Source organism: Panthera pardus, unplaced genomic scaffold (genome assembly GCF_024362965.1).
Source record: "Panthera pardus isolate Hobbes unplaced genomic scaffold, ASM2436296v1 HiC_scaffold_16, whole genome shotgun sequence".
NCBI classification, from domain to species: domain Eukaryota; kingdom Metazoa; phylum Chordata; class Mammalia; order Carnivora; family Felidae; genus Panthera; species Panthera pardus.
The window spans coordinates 6,791,796-6,805,766 of record NW_026526721.1 but is presented as its reverse complement, the minus strand read 5'-3'; the positions used below and the strand labels follow the sequence as shown (position 1 = coordinate 6,805,766).

At 45.9% G+C, this 13,971-nt stretch overlaps 1 long non-coding RNA gene across 1 annotated transcript; it reads right to left on the bottom strand.

The window, feature by feature from the left end:
• Positions 1-11,554: 11,554 nt before the first annotated feature.
• On the bottom strand, positions 11,555-12,440 carry LOC109249674 (uncharacterized). Its single transcript, XR_008422665.1, has 2 exons — positions 12,157-12,440; positions 11,555-11,880 (listed from the first exon to the last, which is right to left on the bottom strand). It is a non-coding gene; the product is annotated as an uncharacterized LOC109249674 (long non-coding RNA).
• Between the last annotated feature and the right edge of the window lie 1,531 nt (positions 12,441-13,971).

Below are 13,971 nucleotides of genomic sequence, written 5' to 3'. Positions count from 1 at the left end.
GCCTTCACTGAGGGAGCAGACTCTTGCTCTCAATTTCCACACCGTTGGTCTTTGTTGACTTGGCTACTGACATTGTATGAATTCCTCATCGTTCTTTCTTCTCTAGGAAAAATCATGCATTGCTCTTAAATGTATTTAATCCAACCAGCAATGGCTGAGGCTCAGTCTCTGCCCTCAAAGAGATAAGAGAGAGACATTAAAAAAAAAAAAGCTAACAGGACCTTGTACACATTATAATGGAGACGACAGCTACCAGCTTCAAGGGGAGCTTCCCAGAGAAGGTGGGTTTCAAGAGGCCCTAAAAATGCTGAGAGCCTGCAAGAGTTGGGAGAGGCATTAGAACATTCGAGAACTCTGGGAGCCAGGAGGAGTGTGGGGCAAGATGGTGAGAAAACCATAGTGGAAACTTCCACTGAGGAGAGGAAAGAGGAGCGAGAGTGTCTGCCTCAGAAGAGGAGATGGTCACGATGGAAGCAGAGGCCAGAGAGGGAGAGGTGACGATGCTGTGCTACGCCTCGAGGAAGGAGGAGGGGGACAAGCCAAAAGACGCAGGTGGCCTGTAGAAGCTGAAGAAGGGAGAGGGACACATTCTCCACCACAGCCTCCAGTAGGAAGGCAGCAGGCCCTGTGCAAACCTGGTCAGAAGGACTTCCGACCTCCAGAACTGTAAGATGATCAATTTGTGTTGATTTAAGCGACCAAGTCGGTAGTAACTGGTTACAGCAGCCCCTGGAAACCAATACTGAGGACCTCAGCTTCGAGACTAGTGAGACTCTGATCTGAAACAATCAGAGTCTTTGACTCGAGAGGCTTTTGAGCAGAGGCATAGAGTTACTCATCCCACACGTATGCGTGGGGTGAGTTCTGTGTAAGCCCCACAAAAACAGGTCCTTGCTCGTACTGGTCCCCAAGTGCCTTAGCACGGAGAAGAGTATCTGTCACCCAGATGAAACCCGGTCAGGTATTTTCTGGATGAATGGGCACATGGCTAGTAAATGCTACGATCTCTCCAGTGGACAACCTCACTCCCTCTCTCCTGAATTGTTTCAATATTCACCTCAGAGCCCCCTCGATCTTCGATCTTGTCTCCATTCCAATCTATTGTCGAGTTCATTGTCCAATACAAACTCTGGTTATGTAGTTTTTATCCAAATGAAATTTAAATTTCTTCAAATGTTATTTAAAGCCCTCGATGACATGGCCTCAGATTACCTTCGGGAGCAGAAACCGTCTACACCCACATAGTCTTCTGTCTACACTGGCATGACTTCACCATAAGCAGTGTTCCCTAACATGACTTCACCATCTCACTGTGCTGTTGGTTCTTCTGTTCTGGGAAACACTTGCAGGGAACAGTGTAAGTTACTAACTTTCTCTTTAATCTCGGGAACTTCCCAGAAAAAAATCCACCTAAATGAATATCGAACCATTCAACTCTTTCAACAGATAGTCTCGAGGGTTGTCTATTCTCCAGGACTCTTGAGAGTCCTGCCTTAAAAGCCTCACCTTACTGTCCACACTAATCCTAAACCGTGATATCCTGATCCTTCCCCAAACCCTGTCAAGCGTCCTCCCCAAACTGCTAAGCTTCTGAAACCCTATAAATGTCCCAACTTTGCCTTAAGCATCAAAAACACCTCTTGGGCTCTGTGGAGAGGGAGATGCCCCTTACTGTGGTGAACAGTGAACTCAGCTTTGCCTTACCAGCGGGTTGCAAGTATTCGGGGCGAACAAACGTTAAACACCCAGCCAGATGTGCCACTTCCGGCTCCACTCTCGTAGAAGGCAGAATAAAGATCACTCGAAGATGCCCACGTCCTCATGCCAGGAACCTGTGAACATGTAACATTTTAGGACAAAGAGGAATTAGAGTAACAGATGGGTTTGAGATGACTAATCAGTTTATTCCAAAATGGGGAGATCATGAGGCGCCTGGGTGGCTCAATTGGTTAAACGTCCAACTTCGGCTCAGGTCATGATCTCATGGTTTGTGGGTTCTAGCCCCACGTCCAGGCTCTGTGCTGACAGCTCGGAGCCTGGAGCCTGCTTCGGATTCTGTGTCTCCCTCTCTCTCTGCCCCTCCTCCACTCACACTCTGTCTCTCTCTGTCTCGAGAAATAAATAAACATTAAAAAAATTTTTTCAATGGGGAGATTTTCCTGGTTATATAAGCAGGACCAATGTAAACCCCAGGGTCCTTAAATGCAGAAGAGGAAACTGGGGAGCCAGCGTCAGACTGATGCAATGTGGGAAAGACTCAACCCACCATGAGTAGCTTTGGGGACAAAGCAAGGGGGCACGAGCCAGCAGGTGGCCTCTAGAAGGTGGAAACAGCAAGGAAATGGAGTTTCATGAATTAGAGGTGGCAGAAGAATCCTCTATTGGAGAATAACACAATATCAATGGAAAAAACAACTGCCGAAGAAAATTAAGAGTTCGATTCAGCCTACAACCCTGGGAGAGGCCACAACAATGTTTGAAATCCTGGATGAGAATGGAAAATTATGAAGGTAAAATTGTCTCATCAAACGTCTCCAAACTGTAACATCTCTACGCATTGACTGTTGAACTTGAATACACACAAAGCCCACTACATTTGAAAACAACCGCAAAGCTTGGTTTTTCTCAATCCACCAGAATTCCGAATTCTCAAATATGCACAATGCAACAGATTCAACCAGCTACTTGTAGTAAGCTAATTTTGAAAGCAGTGGGTTTTTTTTTAATGTTCTCAAATTATTTTACATTTAAAGAAAACATTGAAGATGGAAAGTGGGTACACTTTAATCTGGGTGATGTAAAATGTCGTGGTTGCTCCAAAAGAGAGATTATAGCTTGCCCAGCCCCAGAACGGCTGGTCCTCTGGGAATGGAGCAGGACTCCATTGGACTTTTGACATGAATGCAGGGACAGAGTGGGAAGGATGATAAATAAGACAAAAACAACGGCAGTTAATAGTCATTGAACACTTACCATGTGCCACTGATTCCTTTCATCTTTTTTGTTAATTGGGGTGAAACTCACATAACATACAGTTAGTCACTTTAGCGTGCACGCTTCCGTGGCATTTAGTACATCCACGATGTTGTGCAACTCCCAGCTCTCTCCAGTTTTAAATCTTTTTCATCACCCTGACAAAGTACCCCTTACCCCTCAAAGAGGAACTCCTTATTCTCCTCTTCCTTCCTCCCGTAACCACTCATCTGCTTTCTGTCTCTATGAATGGGCCCCTCCAGGCATTTCAAATGAACGGAATCATGCAATATGTGACCTTTTGTGTCTGGTTTCTTTCTTAGAATATTTCCATCACCTCAAAAAGACACCCCATTCCTAAGAGCGGTCATCCTATTATCTATCCAGCCTCAGTCCCAAGCAACCACTAACCTACTTTCTGTCCCCATATAATTGCCTATTCTGGACACTTCATATAAATGGAATTATACACTATGTGGTTTTTGTGGCTGGCTTCTTTCACTTAGCACAACATTTTCAGGATTCATTCACATTCTTTACAACTGCATGATGTCCCGCTGCATGTATATATCACAATTTATTGTGTGTATATCACAAGACAGTCATCTGTTGATGGGCATCTCGGTTGTTTCTATTTGGGGCCCTTATGAATATTACTGTTGTGAATGCTCGTGTACAAGTCTCTCTATGGACATGCATGTTCATGTCCCTTGGATACATCCCTAGGAGTGAAATTTCTCATTAAGATGGTAACTCTAGGGGCGCCTGGGTGGCGCAGTCGGTTAAGCGTCCGACTTCAGCCAGGTCACGATCTCGCGGTCCGTGAGTTCGAGGCCCGCGTCAGGCTCTGGGCTGATGGCTCGGAGCCTGGAGCCTGTTTCCGATTCTGTGTCTCCCTCTCTCTCTGCCCCTCCCCCGTTCATGCTCTGTCTCTCTCTGTCCCAAAAATAAATAAAAAAACGTTGAAAAAAAAATTTTTAAAAAAAAGATGGTAACTCTATGCTTCACTTTTTGAGAAGTAGTCTCTTTTCATCTTCATAGTAGCACAGAAACGGAATTTGAACTAGGTATGATCATGCACCCAAGGTGACTTCCAGTAAGAGGTAAAGCCATAATTTACCTTCAGGCCAGTCTTACCCTAGAGTCCCTGCCCTTCTACCTCCTCGAGACTCCTTCCTATCAGCACATATGAGACAGAGAGTGGTGGGGGTTGGGGAGAGGAGGGAGCTGATGGGTATGTGCAGGGCATGACAGGAAGTAAAAGCTAGCAAGTGTAAGATTGTCCCCAGGTGCATTCTGAATAGAAGGCTGTGAAGGTGGATGGGGGCCAGATCCTAGAGGGCACTCAATGTCAGGATGACAGCCCAAGTCAGATAGCCCACAGTGGATGGGGGTTGAGGACCATTAAGGCCCTTTACGTACTCAGGTAAAAGTGGTGGCCCAGAGTGGGCCAGGTGAAAGAACCCATTCTGGAGCACAGAGCTGAGAAAATGAACAGTGCTGTGCACTTTCTGCATGACTTTTATGGTTAAATTGAAAGACTCCCCACCTTTTAGCAGGGAAGAGAAATGAACAACAGGTGCAAACACAGACACGCATGCAAGAAGCAACAGTAACCTCTGTAGCCACAGCCACAGTGGCTGCAGCAATTCACACAATTAAATAGAGAAGTCAGAAGAACCAGTACATAAAAATGCTGTAAATCTATCGAGATCCTTTTATCACAGGCACACAGAATTTTGCAATCTCAGGAGTCCCACAGACTTCTCGAAGATCTAATCTGCAGGCTTGGATCTCAAGTTTATTTATTTTGCTCTTGTCTCTCTTGTATATTAAGATGGATATTTGGCCCATTCCTTTTTAGCTCTTTCCCCCAATATAAATACTTAAAGCTATAAATGTGCTTCTAAGTTCTGCTTTAGCTGCATTTCCCTAGTTTGGTATTTTCTTAATCACGCAGTTGTAAATATTTTCTTTTTATTTAAGTTTATTTATTTATTTTTAATGAGAGAGAGAGAGGGAGAGAGAGGGAGAAGGGGAGGGGCAGAGAAAGAGGGAGAGAGAAAGGATCCCAAGCAGGCTCTGCACTGATAGTGTGGGGCTCAAATTCACTAACCATGAGATCATGACCTGAGCCAAAATCAAGAGTTGGACGCTTAACTGACTGAAGCCACCCAGGCACCCCATATCTATTTTCTAATTCCATTATGATTTCTTCCTTGAGCTTTTGGTTTGGTTATCTATTGCTGCATTGAAAAAGAAATAACTAGAAGCTTAAAATAATATCTTCTTTTCTCTCGTGATTTTATGGGTCATGAATTTGTGCAACTTTCAGCTGGATGATTCTTTTGCTCCCCTAAGAGCTGGCCCAGGTGACTGGTGATATTCAATTATTCAGATAGATGGGCTGGTCTGGAGGACAACCTCCCTCATGTGGTATCTTGGCAGGGATGGATAGGAGGTCAGCCTCTTGGCTGAGGCTTGACTTGGTCAAGAGGCTTGACCTGGATAGTGAACAAAGAAAACCACTAACCAAGATGGCCCACGTGAGAGTAATGCCCATGAGAGAAGTTTAAAAAGACCTGACAGGGGAGCCTGGGTGGCTCGGTCGGTTAAGCATCCAACTCTTGATTTCAGCTCAGGTGGTGATCTCACAATTCGTGGGTTCATGAGATCCAGCTCCCATGTTGGGAGCAGAGCCTGCTTGGGATTCTCTCTCTCCTTGTCTCTCTGCCCCTCCTCCCTGACTCAAAATAAATAAATAAACATTATTTTTTTTTAAAAAGAGCTGGCCATGTGTGTGGTAAGGCAAAGATTTTTTTTTCCCATGTACTCAAATATATTCAGGATTTTGACTGAGCAGTAGGGGTGACTAATGGCTTTGTTCTTCCTCAGAATCAGGTCACAGCAAGAGGGTTAGAAGATCTAGCTTATAGGAAGAAATGATGGAATTCCTGGAAGGTATGCCAAGAGAAGTTGTAGTCTCCCCCCTCTGGCAATTCTGAAAGAGAGCACAGCCAACTGTTTTGGTTAATAATCCGTACAAAATGTAGCCTAAATCATGGTGCTCATTCTAAATAATAATGGTGCCTCTGTTTAGGGGAGCTATGGATCCCTTCTGAGACAATGATGGATATTCCATTTATATGTTTTATCCGATTTAATCTCCTCGGCATTTTTGCATTTTTAGTTTTCATTATTATGCTTCCTTTGCCGGTGAAGGACTTAAAGTTCTGACAGGTTAAGTTACTCACACTGGGTCGTATGGCTGTTCAGTGGTAGAGCAGAGATGCAAGTCCAAGTTAGTTGGGGTTTGAGGATTCCAAGTATCAAAACCAACTCTGGCATCTCAGGCGAAATAGATAAGTATGTGTAGTAGTCGGGGCTCCCCAGAAACAATAGGAGATGTATGATGCATGAGAGAGGGTGGGAAATGGAAAGGGGCTCACGCAATATGGAGGTGACAAGTCCCACAAGACACCGTCTGCAAGCTGGGGAACCAGAAAAGCCTACGGTGTGATCCCAGGATCCCCAGAAGAGTCATCTTTATAGAGACAGAAGGTAGATGATGGGTGATTGCTTAGGTCTAGGGGAGGGCAGCAGGGGGTCTGAAGTAGAAGAAAACTGAAGAAGAGGTGTCTGGGGGGCTCAGTCCGTTAAGCATCTGACTCTTGATTTCGGCTCAGGTCATGATCTCATGGCGGGTGGGTTCAAGCCCTGCGTCGGGCTCTACACTGACAGTGCAGAGCCTACTTGGGATTCTCTCTCCCTCTCTCTGCCCCTCTCATGCTTCGCTTGCTCTTTCTCTCTCTCTCAAAATAAATAAATAAAATTTAAAAAAAAAGAGGATAGCTAAAAGGGACAGGGGTTCTCTGTGCAGTAATGAAAATATTCTAAACTTGATTGGGGTGATGGTTGCATAACTTTGTGAATATAGTAGAAACCACTGAGTGAGCTGTACGGTATGTGAGTTACAGCTCAATAAAGCTGTTACCAAAAAATTTTAACAGAGGGCATGCCTGCGTGGCTCAGTTGGTTAAGTGTCGGACTCTTGATTTCCATTCAGGTCATGATCCCAGCATCATAGGATCAAGCTCCAAGTTGGGCTCCCTGCTGGGTGTGAAGCCTGCTTAAGATTCTCTCTTTCTCCCTCCATTCCTCTCCTGCTCATTCTCTTCTCTCTCTCTCTCTCTCTGTCAAAAATAAAAATAAAAAGATTTTTTTATTTTATTAAACATTTTTTAATGTTTATTTATTTTTGAGAGAGACAGAGACAGAGTGCAAGTGGGGGAGGGGCAGACAGAGCGGGAGTCACAGAGTCGGAAGCAGGGTCCAAGCTCTGAGCTGTCAGCACAGAGCCCAACGCGGGGCTCGAACCCACGAACTGCGAGATCATGACCTGAGCCAGACAGACACCCAATCGACTGAGCCACCCAGGCGCCCCCCAAAATAAAGTCTGGGAGGTCTGATGTCCAAGGGCAGGAGAGTTGGGTGTTCTAGCTCAAAAAGAGAAATCAAGAGACTTTGCCTTTCTTCTTTTTCTTTTCTTTGGGCCCTTAACAGGTTCGATGAAGCCCATCCCCATGTGTAAGGCAACTCTCTTCTCTTAGTCTCCCGAACCAAAGGCTAACCTCTTCTGGAAACACCCTCGCAGACACACCCAGAAATAACGTCTTATCAGCATCTAGGCAGGATCAGTCAAGGGAACGCATAAAATTATGTTCTAAAAGAAAATAAATAAACTGTATGTGGAGAAAAGTAGCCAATGAATGGCAGGGTGTAGGAACGGGTAAATTCTGTTGTTGATGTTGTTGAAGCTGCCCCGTCTGCGGTGCCTGGTCTGGCGGCCCTAGCAAAGGCCACGTGTTTGACCAGAACACTCGTGAATGAGGTACAACTGTGTTTCTTAAACCGCCACCACGTGGTTCTCTTCCGGTTACCTTTGGTTATTGATTTCTAACCTCATAGCCTCGTGGCTAGAGACTGTGGTGTGTGACTTAGTCATTTGAAATTCATGGGGCTTGTCTTTTAGCCCGGGACGTGTTGCACGACGTGGGTAAATATTCTTTGTGTGCGTCACGGGAAGGTGAATTCTATAGTCATGGTTCCATGATCCTTATACATCTGTGGGGCCAAGCGGGGGGCTCGAGAGAGGCTGTTTTCCCGGTGGTTCCCCGGTGGTTGTGATGGGTGACACTTCTAGCTCACCTGCGCACTGAGGGTGTGTAAGGGTAGGGCTTACCTGTAGCCTTAAGAAATAACAGCTTTGTTTTAACACTATAGGTTAAGAGATAACAGCCTTATCCTATCAGTCAAAGGATGGATTAGCGCCTGATTGGATTGGGGCAAGGGCCTGTTTGAACTGTTTCTCCCTGGGAACTATTCCTTTGTTCTATTCCCAGGTGATAAGACGATGTGGTCGGCTATAAAAACTCTGTACCCCAGCTGTTCGAGACCGCACTCTGGTCAAGAGCTCCGGTCCCGATCGATCGGTTTGCCTTACCTCTCATGACAATAAACTTTGTTGTGACTGTCACTGGTGCCCGTAGCATTCTGTTTCAGGAGTCGTGTGGATGCAACAGGTGCAGCCAGTTGGGAGCCTCACTTGGTGGCAGGGGCCTCCTGCTGGACTCCCTACCTTTGATGGCACCAGGCTTCGCTTCCAGCTCTCTTCCCGCTCCCAAAGTTGCAGGAGTGGATGCCCCAGTTCACCTGGTTTACTCTCAAGGTGAAGACCGAGCCTGGCTCAGCACACCCTGCCCCCACCTGCAAGTGCCCGACTTCAACCAGCCTCTCGTGCACATCTTCCAGAGCTTCGGCTAGCTTGTGGATGCACGTCAAGGGATTCCTTAAAAAGTCTCTCATTCGGGACGTAAGACACTAAAAATACAAAGGGAGAAGGGCCACGCCAAGTACAAAAGCAGAACGACCCACAATCTGCAACCATCTGCCCAGAAAAACAACCCCTTACCTACAGAAATCAGCCAAGGTAGCCAGCCTGCTGCAAGAGGGAAAACCGCTTTCTCCACCGACAATCCAGGAAGGCAGGCAACAATCTCTGTAACGAGCAGCCCAAAGGGGCCAGCGCCTCATTAATAACTGACCCTTTTCCCGTCCTTCCTTCCGATTTAGGCCTAGCACACCCCAGAAAGCTAAACAGGCGCCTGTCACCCATCACAGGAGACACCCCGCTTCTAGGCAGCAACCTGAAGCTTCCCCGGGCAGATAGCCTCCATCAGGGCGCCCCCGGAGCCTTCTCTTTCCTCCACTACGAAGCTTTCCCTCTCCTCCGCCCACCTCTGTGGCTCTTTCAAGACAGGGTGATGGTGGCCGACTCCCCCGTCATGGCCGCCTCAGAGTAAACAGCCTTGGCTTCTCCCATTTGGGTAGACTTTGTTTATTTCGTTTAGTTATTTGGATTATTTTAACCATCACTTTCAGTTGTTCCTTAGCCTGTAATGTGGTCTGGTACTTGTCAATTGGTGGGTCTGTTTTGTTCCTTTCTCACAAATTTCCAGAATACAGACTTGGCCCTCAACACGGACTCAGCAATGCTCCCTTGTCCACTTCCCTTCCCTACCCGAGCCTCACACCGACAGGCTTCTCTGCTGCCTCGGTTCTCCACACGGTGGCCAGAAAGATGCTTCCAGAATGCAATTCCGCTCGCCTTACTACCCGGATCCACCACTACCTTCAACCCCTCCTGTGGTCTATTCAGGAGATAATCGCTAAGATCCCAGTTCATTGTGTTGGGTGTATTACTCTGAAATTAATTCCTCATGAGAATGGGGGGGGATACTCAGATATGGTGAAATTAACAGAATTCTCTTGTCATTCCATGTAACAACTTGTGGTTAATGTCTGTACCAGGAATGCAGTGCCACATAAAGGGCTGGAATTCGGACCTGCATTCCTGGCTCTCGGTCTGACTTCACTGTGCCAGAAGAAAGATGTTGCGTAACAGAAAGATGTTCTGTAACACAAACCAGACCTTTGTGGGGAGGTGGCCTATCCGTGGGCATCGCTCGTGCACCTGAGGACAAAGCAGGCATGAAGGTCCTGCCTATAAAGGAAATAACTAAGTGGAACCCAAAACCTCTGTGACACTTATAATAGCGGGGGAGGAAAGAGAAGGGGGGGGCGGGGAGGGACGACCTTGAACTTTGCAAAAATTTCTTTCTGCTCTTGGAGCATGCCGGAGCACCTGTCCTATCAAGCCACTGCTAGAAGCCTTCTGGGTCACTCGGCTCTGATTTGAACAGGACTGAGGTCAGGAAAACCCTTCCTGAAAAGTGACATTTAGACTGAGACCTGCAGGAAGGATCTCAGAAACAAAAATCCTCGCTCAGAATTTCAGCTGCGCTGGCTACGGATGGCTGCAGGAATCTGGAATCATAGATAGAAGCCTTTTACAAGCAAGGGGTTAATTCAGCATCCTAAATCTAGTATGCATTAGTCAAATAAAGTTCTGTGGGGGAAAGGGGGTGGGGGGACCGTGTACCTCTCTCATTGATGGTTGTCATACTGATAAAGTCCTTATCAGAGAGGAAGGTTTTCAAGACTGTAATTCATTTTCACCCATTGGTTTACTTTGAGTTTGCCAGAAAAATCATTGTGTTTTTTTTTTAATTTTTTTAACATTTTATTTATTTTTGAGACAGAGAGAGAGAGAGCATGAGCAGGGGAGGGGCAGAGAGAGAGGGAGACACATTATCTGAAGCTGGCTCCAGGCTCTGAGCGGTCAGCACAGAGCCCGACGCAGAGCTCAGACCCACTAACCGTGAGATCCTGACCTGAGCCGAAGTTGGACACCCAACTAACTGAGCCACCCAGGTGCCCCCAGAAAAATCATTGTTAACTAAGCATCAGATTCCATTTAAATCAAAATAATTCCTATTTACATAATTTAAAGAAGGTCTTTGGAGAAGTGGGAAATAGGCTTTGCTGAAGTATTAGCTCCTGCCCAGCTCAGCTCGGAGCAAACACTGTCTCCTTAATCCAGGCACAGCCCTGCAGGGATGTCCAGGACTCCAGACCCACTTCCTAAGAAAGAAACAGGCTGTTAACAGTCCAAGTCGTATGCCCCTCCTTACTGTAGTAAGTTGATTCATTCCTTTGTCTGACGTAATTAAACTGAACTTTGGAAAGTTACTCCTATTCTATTACCAGCAGTGGGACAGAACAAAGACAAGAAAATAATGTCTTCGGCTTCTTCTCGGTTTTTCACTTTACATTCTACCAGATTCTCAAATTTCCAACAATTGACTAGGCTCTCAAATTAGAGGCGTGTAAACAATGCTACTTTATACAAAAGCATAGCATCCCATCATTTGGGGATACAGTGTGGCCAATGGCCATACGTGGGTTTCCAGCATAGATTGTGCCAAAACACTGTACGTGTGGCCTGGTCTATAGACTATGCGACAGATAGATGATAGATTGATGATAGATAGATAGATGATAGATAGATAGATGGATAATGTAACTGGGGCCCAAGGATATAAGAACACCTAGCTGCAGGAATCCCAAAGAGATCAGGTTCGGCCACTTTCCGCTGACAAAATCCAAAGGCAGAGAGACGTTTGGTGGCGACACAGAAAGGAATTTATTTCAGGGACGCCAACACTGGAAAGACAGCTGACTAACATCTCAGGGGTCGTCTCCAAAGTACCGAAAACACTTCCAGGTTTATACAAGGGAAATGTGGGACAAGGGTCGGTGGGTACATGCAGCTGGACAGCCAAGCTCAGGTGGATCATTATCTTGAGGTCAATCACGTGGGGCTTGCAGGCTCAGGGCAGTTCCCTGTGGCTTGAGGGGGTAATTTCGGTTTCCATCAAGGGATGCTTTGCCCGCTGGGTCCTTTGCCCGAGTTAAGAAATGACGAGAGAAAAGCGCTCTAAAAGTCTGATATATAAGGGAAACCATTTTAGATTTCTTTCTAAATCAGCGTGACCGTACGTAAACTTTGTTCAAACCCAGAGCCTGGTTTATGATCCACCCCCCCCACGGACTGTACACCTGCTTTGTGAATGAGCAGCCAAAAGGACAACCATCTTGTTCTAGAGATATCCATCGGGGCTCCTGCTTTCTGCATTCCTTGATGTTAAAACTCACAATTCCTGCCTATATGCTAATCTATAATCTTTTGAGCTGTTACAAGATGTAAAAAAAAGCACATACCTCTGTAAAATCTGTTCGTTCTCCAAAGCACTTTCTTCCCCGTAAAGAGCATGGTTCCCGGACAGCCGTCCCAACTTGGGCTCAGAGAAAACTCTCTTTCTTTCTTTTAGCAATTCTAAAAGTTCTGTTCATTTTGAATCAGCAAAGATAAGCTGGAAGGAAGAACTTAGAAGAATAGACTGAGGTCAAAATGGAGGTAGGTGAAGCACTCTTTCAAATACACAGATGATAAATAGATACGCAGACAGACAGAGCCATTGACCATCAGTATGGCCACTGAGTCTCCCAACACCACTGAGGTAGATGCTGTGCTTCCCATATCACATCTGAGGCCCAGAGAGGGTCAGCCCCCAGCTGAGGTCACACAACGACTGAGTTGACAGAGACAAGATCTGACCCGGGATCTAATCTATGCTGTCTGGCCGCCTATCAAAATACATCTGAAACAGAACAAAGCTTTTAATACCGCTGGTTCCTGCCGAATTGAATTACATTCTAGTGTACCACTGATGGAAATTACGGTTGTAGGGGCGCCTGGGTGACTCAGTTGGTTAAGCATCCGACTTTGACTCAGGTCGTGATCTCGCAGTTCACAGGTTCGAGCCCCACATCGGGCTCTGTGCTGACAGCTCGGAGCCTGGAGCCTCCTTCGGATTCTGTGTCTCCCTCTCTCTCTCCCCCTCCCCCACTCAGGCTCTGTCTCTCTCTCTCTCTCCCTCTCAAAAATAAGCAAACATAAAAAAAAAAAGGAAAATATCCAGTTGTAGAAAAACAAAAATAAATCAAAGTTCTGCCTACTGTACAGATGGCCACCAACTTAACAATGGGTCTACTCACAACTCTATGACTTTGTGATGGTGTGAAAGGGATGTGTGTTCAGGAGGAACCCGATTTTGCAGTTTGAATCTTGATCTTTTCCAGGCTAGCGATGAGCACATACTCTCTCATGATGCTGCTTCAAAATTACCCGACATAATTCAACACTTTATTATAAGTTTTATGTCAGATAATTTTGCCCAACTTTGGGCTAACATTAAGCATTCTCATTTAAGCGTGTCTAAGACAGGCTCAGCTAAGCCACGACGTTAGGTAGGTAGGCGTAGGAATGCATTTTTGACTTATATTTTCAAGTTGTGATGGGTTTATCGGGATGTGTCCCCGTCGTTAAGTTGAGGAAGATCTATATATGGGTCCAAATGTGGCTGCTTTTCACCTCTTTCTCTTAAGGTTGAGTTCGAAAATTAAGTTTTCACAGGTTTCCAGTCCCAAACTTGGCAGCTTAGCCTGTTAAGTTAAACAAAGAAGCCACTAGATTGCAGGGGCTCTAATACCCTGGCGGCTTAGGTAGCAAAACAAAATTTAAACCTGGAAATGCCTCAAATGTATAAAATAGAAGCCTAAGGATGACCAGTCACAAACAGCCAACCATGCTTTAAGTGATAGGCAATCAACAAATTCCCGTCTTTGCTCCCACACCCTCTCTCCCCTGGGGCCTGTGGGTCGGGGAGGGAGAGGTTGGTGGGGGACACATTACAGCTTCCAGTTTAGCACTGCCCAATCCAGAGTTCTGCTCAGATAAACTCAACATTTTTAATATCCCTCCGTGTATCTGTTAACAGATATTTGTTGTTAAATGGTTAAAGAAGACAAGTGAGGTGATACAAACGTTAACACTTTATCAAGAGGACAGTCTGTCTCCATCAAGGGGAACTGGGAAATGAGGCAGATGTCAGAAAGCTTTTATAGCGTAAAGAATAAGGAATAAGAAATAAGGAAGTAAAGCGCAGAGCCCAGAGTTGGCTTGGTGTTTGGGGA